This window comes from Anabas testudineus, chromosome 23, assembly GCF_900324465.2.
Source record: "Anabas testudineus chromosome 23, fAnaTes1.2, whole genome shotgun sequence".
NCBI lineage: Eukaryota > Metazoa > Chordata > Actinopteri > Anabantiformes > Anabantidae > Anabas > Anabas testudineus.
In genome coordinates, this window is record NC_046631.1 from 7,900,315 (window position 1) to 7,908,249 (window position 7,935).

A 7,935-nucleotide genomic window follows, 5' to 3' on the forward strand; every position below is an offset into this window, starting at 1 on the left:
TTTTTTTTTACTTCCTTGTATACACAACAGAAAACACCCATCAACGCTGACAAAGACACAATCCTATCAACCCAGACATGCACAGAGATTATAGCGCTCTCACTTAGAAATGTCACTTGTGCTCTCTTTCTATCTGTCGCTCACACAAACACAACACACAATTATAGTTTTTATCAACAAATGTCAACAATCAGTGAGAGACCGTTCAAAACATTCTTATACGCCCTTTTCCTCTCACATCTAGAGTACTACATACTATTGTCGTCTTTCTAAATTCCTCTTATACACCTCACACTGTAATCTTCATTGTGCCTCACTTGGTCTTTTTCATGTTCTTCTTTGTTGCTCTTCTTTCGAGTCTTGGTTTTGTGCAGCAGAGCGGAAAAAACAGCAGAGCAGAGAAGTACAGTCTGTAGAGGTGTATTTATAACAAGACAAACAACATGAAGATGACAAAGTGAATTAAAGCTAAATACTAATAAGAGCAGCAACAGCAGCGGAGTTACAACATAACTCGATATACTATAAAGCGTTTTCTCTCACACTTTAGCACTGGCCTTTTATATTGGCAATACAGAAAGTGAAGATCTTTCCACAGTTTTAAGTCTCTCTGTGTGAGGCCATCCTTCTTCTGACTAATTTCTCCATCCCACGTTTTCAAGACCCTGACAAAAATGAAACTCACTCCACCAACATAGAGCTGAGTAACCTTTCAACTCAAATACCCAAATTACTATTTGTGTTTCTCAAAAGCAGCAGTGCTATGTTCAACAAAGCGTCAGCAGATCCCGTGACTTTCTGACGGAGGGTGTTCAATAAACTGATGTTGCCAGGCAACAAACTCTGCTCCGACCAGTAAAAGGAGTTGTGGCAAATTCTGATGGACTGCACAGGAAAATAAGTTTAATAACAGATAATTATACTGAATACTTTTAGCAGAAATCCTTGAAGTCGGAACATGTACATAAAGCAAACATGCACCCTCTCTCTCTTGCAGTGATGCAAAGAACAAACACACTCATAAAACTCACAGACTCGAATACGTGTTTATATGCAAAGTAAAAGACACACACACATTCTCAGGAGGGTACACACAGACGCACACAACACAACGACACACAAGTTTGTTTTTGTTGTGACAACTTCAAGAAAGAGACAGAGGAACACACGTACACACCTCTACAACGAAGCTCGCTAACCTCAGAGGATTCGCCAGAGGCTGCACTGACATCACGTTACCAAAGCAACAGGCAGAAGCCCAGGATTGGACAAAAAGATGATGACTCAACCTGCCTGTCCTCCTTTTCTCTCTCTCTCTCTCTCTCTAGCTCTTTAGAAGTGTCTCTCACTTTCTCATGCGCAACTTTTTGAATGTGAAGGATGCAGACAAAGGCACGTGCACAGGCAGAGCCACATGATATTTTTCAATTACAATAATGGAAGTGGGGGAAGCTTTGATTTACAGTGGCAAGAAAAAGTATGTGAACCTTTTGGAATTTGTGGTTTTCTGCATTCATTTGTCATAAAATGTTATCTGATCTTCATCTAAGTAAAACGTATTAAGAAATATGATGTGCCTAAAATAATAACACAAAAGAATTCTGATCTTTCATGTTATTATTGAGAACAATCATAAAAACCTCATAGCACTAGTGGCAAAAGTATGTGAACACTTGGAAAAACTGACTTCATGTGCTAGCATACCTAAAATCTTGTTAAGAAACAAATACACTTTTTGTTGTCACCGTATACGCACAAAAAAACACTGACACAAACACACGGAAACTGAATAAGGCTGCAGAGGCACCAAACTGTAAACACAAAATTATAAATATAAAAAGGAGAAATTAGGCAGAGGATCAATGTGTCACCGTCATTTAGCCATCCTATAGATGGTAGTACAGAAACGACACAGTGTTAAATGGAAGGCCTGTTAAATGGTCTATAAAATAGAAATAAATGTTGTTGTCATTGTGTAGATGTCTGTGTGGACCTCTTAAGACAGCAGAGCCTACCTTAAGTTAACCTAGTTTCATAGCCTTCTTGAGCAGCCCTGTTGAAGGCACGCTCACTAAATCATTCATAGTGGAGAGACATGGAGGAACATTTTCCTCTGTGTGTGTGTGTGTGTGTGTGCGTGTGTGTGTTTGTTTGTGTGTGTTTGAAAGAGCGAAGGTTCTTTCCTTGTATCTGAATGTTTACATGGTAGTTTGTTCCCATAACAGGGTAAATTCCTCACACATCAAATAGGAATTAAAGTGGTGACATTCTGGTGCACTAATTTAGTGTAAAATTCAATTACCTACTCCATCTTTTATAATTCGAAAAGAGATCAACATGGTGCTGTGTGTGTGTCTTCACCCCTCTTTCATTACCTCACTAATCCAATTTTATTATGGCAGTAAGTATCTGAAATTTAAAGGAATTATGCAACATTTTCAGAAATACACTTAGTTGCTTTTTAATGACCAGTTTATCTCCATCTACCTCACACAGGTGTGTTTAGCCTATGTACCAAAGGCTAAACTAAAGTCAACTGATGATAGGAACAGTCATTTTACAGAGCTGCTTCACTTTAAAGAGAGCGACAGGTGTTTCTTCAGTTTGGACAACAATCTTCATGCTACACTAGGCTAAAGAAATCCTGACCTGACACATGACCTCTTTCACCTCTTTCTCAAAACTAAAGTAAATAAGCATATTTCCAAAAATGTTACATTATTTCTTTAAGGCGAAGAACAGGGGAAAAAAAAAACAACACAGAAACATAGAAAGAACAATTCAATTTAAGTATCTTCACCTCCTGACTCTCTTGACTTCCCTCTCTTTATCTACGCTTCTGTTTCTGTCTCTCTAAAAAGACAGATGGAGCTGGCTCGTCTCTCTCCTCTTTATCTCTCAACTCTCCCTAACTCTTTTTGTTCCTTTCCTCTCTGTCTCTCTTGTTGCTTCTCACTCCCCGTTTCTTCCACTTGTGTTCTTTTTTTTTACCTCTTCTCTCCCTTCCATTCCTCTCGTTTCTTCTCCCTCACACGCCCCACACCACTCTCTATCTCTCTCTTTCTGTCCTCTAGGAAATCCCTCTCTACCATCTGTCTGCCTGTGATGAATTCAGAGCCTTTCAGAACAAATCAACTTGGCCAAATTAATGAGACTCTCCCAAAGGATAAACTTTATGTGAGTGTGTGTCTGTGTGACAGAGGGTGTGTGCACCTAAAATACCTCATAATCCGTCAAATATAACACTTAATTTATCCTGTAGTGACAGCATATTACAGTAAAATGTAACACTGACTGCACACACTTATCTTAAACCACATTTCATTTCATTAATCATTAAACAGATAATGTCTAATGACTGGTTTCAGACATTTATTAAGTATTATAAATTTCAAACAAAGTTCAAACTATTCAGGAATCAAATATTAATAACAATTATCTAGTGTTATGTCCTAAATGTCAGTTTCAAACACAAGCTACAACGAATGCCATTTAATTAGGGTGCTTTAATGTATTTCCCTTTGAATGAGGATTTTGGGATCCCTTAACGTGTAGAGCTATTAGGTGTGGTGAGAAAGAGAACAAAAACTGTGTTAAGACTGAAGTGGCAAATGTTTTTTAGAAAGGAGCAGTTTTCCAGGAAGTTCAACAATCGAAATAAACTGAAATCGCTTGGAAGATACAGTACATCAAGTCAAATTGTGTTGCCACTCTAAATATATTTATATTTAAGTACTTTACAACAAAGAATAGAAATATCAGACATAGAGTATTTTATAAATAAATACAAAGTCAACAGTATAAGGAAAACAAAGGGCTGTTCAATAAAGCCCTGTCTGGAAAAATGTGTTTCAAAGATTGAATTAAAACATGATTGATTTTTAATGGTGCAATTATCCCTGACTATATTGACCAAAGGGCCATAAAACTGTCTGGTCAATATGAGGCTCGTTCACAGATGATAGAAAACACTGATGAATGGGAAAAGAGACACCAATAACTCCTGGGATGGCACCATGGACATATACAATCTCTCTTCTCCTGTGTGTGTGTGTGTGTGTGTGTGTGTAAAAAGATGGATAGTGCCTTGAAGACACTTGCTCTATGGAGGAACTAGTGGTTGTAGTGCTAAACGCATCTGGCCAGACCTGGTGTTAATACAAAGACTAGATCCAATTCATCTCACTGACACTCACCCAATAGCACAGTAAATTACAGAGCGAGGGGGGAGGGGGAGTGGGGGAGTGTAAAGAGATAGAGAGTAAAAGAGAGATAAAGAGATGAAGGAAAAGACAGAGCTAGCAGAGGGGAAAAGGAGAAGAAAGGGGATGCTGCGGTAAGGGGAGAGATGATACACTTTGATATAGTTCACACAACTACTTATATAATGAATGCAACAGAATGGATTTAAATTCATGCATCATCAACATAAGATGCAACGAACAGCAAGGAGAACAAGAATTTAATCTTACCTCCTAGATAATAAATAAAGCAATACTCCTCTGGCAGGGGAAAGACTAGATTTGATAGAGAAATGCTGGGTGAGACTGTAATAGCCAGACAGAAAGATAAAAAAAACAACTCTTTCTTGCTCCAAACAATTGACAGTAATAATTTTTCATAACATGTATTTCCTGCATCATTGATGAAACAGGAAGGGTCATAAAAGTCTCCTTGGCAGAAGGTGCTGGCACTTACAACAGATCCCCAGGCCAGAAGGCCATTTTGCCAGACACATAAACAGCCCGAAAAAGTGGACACATCCCTTGGAGCACCAAATAAATCAAGCACCTCTTGTTATTATCTGGAGTTAGAAAACCTCTTCCCTCACAATCAGTGAACAAAGTCTCAATGGAGCTGCCTGAGGAGATTGGGCTTGTCACAGTCTATACATTCTTACTTACAACTTACTTTTATAAACATAGCTTATCTAATGCATGCATCATGTTAATGTCTGCACTGTATATTCTAGCATTTTTGGTTGTAGCAATGTTAGACTACCACTGTACACTAACTCCAGGATCATCCCCAAAACCCCAAACGCTGAGACTCTCTAACCATGACCAAATGTACAGTATTAGTATGCTCCCTTCAAGATGTAGTGCATAAAATGTAAAAGCAAATTGGAGCACAGCTGTCAAAGTATGTACCTAATTCAGTGACAGTGGCAATTATCCTTCTTTGGAGAAGACGTAAGAATCTGATGATCACAAAGCGATTTAAATAAAGAAACTTTTCTCATGCAATTCATCCTGGATTGCTTCCAGGTTACATCACAGACAGATGTCATTTCCTCTGCTCCAAACTGCAAGGTCACTGAAAAAGTCAAACAGATGTGAAACCAAAGTGCTTGCCACAAAGTTTTCAATCTCTGCCCTCCTCACTGCAATATAGCAGCTCACTCACAGATCATTTGCATGGAGTTTCTGGATACAGCAGAAGGTCTAATATTTAAAACCTGATATTTTTGAAAGCAGAGACAAAACATCTGCTTTTAAACACATGTTTGGCCCTGGATTGGTTAGTGCCATTGATAACTAATATTTTCGATGCTGCAGGAATTGAAGCACTTTATCTATCCCAAGTGTCCACTGGGGTAAAGTGTCCTTGAGCTCAGCAGTCTGTACAGCTGGAAGGAGGCATCACGGTGGCTAACTCTGGTCACTGACCACTGCACCGTTGGAGGGCAGGGGCAGGACAAAATACCGCCTTGGGATAAAAGGGTAACACACACACACACACACACACAGGGCCAGTTATAAAAAGCAGATATTCATTTTGTTTCAAAATGTCCTTCAACAGCAATAGACAACAAAATCAATCTTTGGAACAGCATATTGCACCTTCACTGCTATTCCAGTCATTCTAGCCAATCATCTTTCATAAGTACCACTGAAGAATGTGTCCTATAAAGACAGAACACTGGCAGGCAGCAGCTACTAGCCCCTAAAATAGACTTCTGTTTGCCAGGAAGAACATTCAACCAATTAAGCCAGCACAGTGCCCACGTTTGGACAGGAAATCAGAGTTCAGGTTGTATTTGTGCATGTGTTACCGTTTTAACTAGCATGTGCTAAAAACCTGGAGCTGGCAACAGACAGTGATGTGTGCAAATTCAGGTAAGTGACTAGTAAACAGAAAGTTTGGATGATGAGAAATCCATATTGTGATGAACTTGGTAATAACAGCTGGATCACTGAGTATTCTAAGACATGAATATATTATATTTTCTGTCTTTTGCTGGTTCAGATTAATTACATTATGTGTACTTGGCGATTATGGACTCTAGACTAGCTTTAATTAAATGGGATGCAGTGTAATAAAAATTTGATATATGAGTACATATGGATCAGCAAAACACGAGGTTGATGAGAACATTGAAAATAAGCAGAAAAAGTGAATTTACAAGCGACAAGACCAACATTAAGAAATAAAAGAGACTCAAATGAGCTGAGGAGAACTGCAGTCGTGTAATAGCCCTAGGTCTGTCTGTCACTTCGACTGACATCTTCCACAAGAGATCAACCCTAATACCAATGCTTAGAACAGCTTGGGGCATCTCTGCCTTCCACATTACACAGTGTAAGTTGATCAATTTATCTTTGGATACACAAAGTTTCTTAAAAGACAACAACATGCCACTAAATTTCTTTTGGAGGTTTCAGTTGTTACAGGTTAGATGACAGCCAGACACATGAACACGACAGGAGATGTGAGGGAACGGAATAAAGCTAATGTTAATGTGTTAATGTTGTTTATTGTCTTCATTGTAATAAATGTGTTTTTATTCACAATATAAAATTTGTTGTAAAAAAGCTGCATTGCCAACAAAGGTGTATTTAATTACATGGACAGTGCAAAAAGAGATACTGTATAGACTACAACAACAAAGACATTGTAAAAGCAACTGGACCACAAGTGCTTCTCTTGATAATGCAGCTGCCCTGGAAGAGAGAGACAAAAAGAAGTTTGGCTGGTAAAAAAAGAAAACTTTTCATTTGATCCCTTATGGGAACAACTAGTCTCTTATTTAGACGTTGCCAACTGTACCAGATGATTCACATGCTCATTAACAGCATCATGTCTGTGTGTCAACTATGATTCAGTCCATGTAAGGAAGCAGCCAAGCAACTATACGCTGTTTGCAAACAAACATAGTGCTGCCAATAGTTCATACCCCCACACAACCCGTTTACACCCCCAATTTCACTGATGTCTTCCAAAGGAAGCTTCTGTCTTTTACTACTTATGAATATACAACACATACCAACATCAAATACAGTGCACTGACTTGAACTCACTCTGGTGATTTACCACCATCCCAACCATAACTTTAACCATTCATCCTTCCATCCATTCCATCATAAATCAACTTAATGTTTTCTATTAAGGGGTTTAGGGATGCAGGAGCCAATCCCAGCAGTCACTAGTCGAGGGGCAGGGTATACCCTGGACAGGTTGCCAGTTCACAAGGCATAACCTCAACTTTTACCGTGGTATTTCATTTTATTTTCTTTTACCAGATTTAGCCACGTTACAAACCACAAGTCCAACAATGTGAGTGTTTCAAGTCCAAACGTTCAAAATCACATGTGCACATACCATATGCACATGCAAATGCCATAAGTAGTCAGCACACACGTACACTCACACAACACCAGCCCTTACAAGACCTGCCATAGGGAGTAGAATGAAAATGAAGCCCGAGCGAGGGAGACATGGAGGAAAAAAGGAAAAAGAAAAACAAGAAAAAAAAAAAAACGAGGGAGGAGAAAAGCCCATGTGGCACAGGGAGATTCTCATCTTCACTGAAATCAGCTGATCCCTCCCTCCCTCCCTCCCGCGACTGCTACAGCTTTCTTTCTCACATCTCTTTCTGTCTCTCCCCCTTCCATCTCCCTCCCTCTCCTCTGCCTCCCTCCTACCTTTATCCTT

The 7,935-nt window shown here is 39.2% G+C and overlaps 1 protein-coding gene across 3 annotated transcripts in view; it reads right to left on the reverse strand.

The window, feature by feature from the left end:
- The window catches only part of cacna2d4a (calcium channel, voltage-dependent, alpha 2/delta subunit 4a), a 72,926-nt gene that overhangs the window by 17,976 nt on the left and 47,015 nt on the right, over positions 1-7,935 (reverse strand). The gene's annotated exons all lie outside the window — the stretch shown is intronic.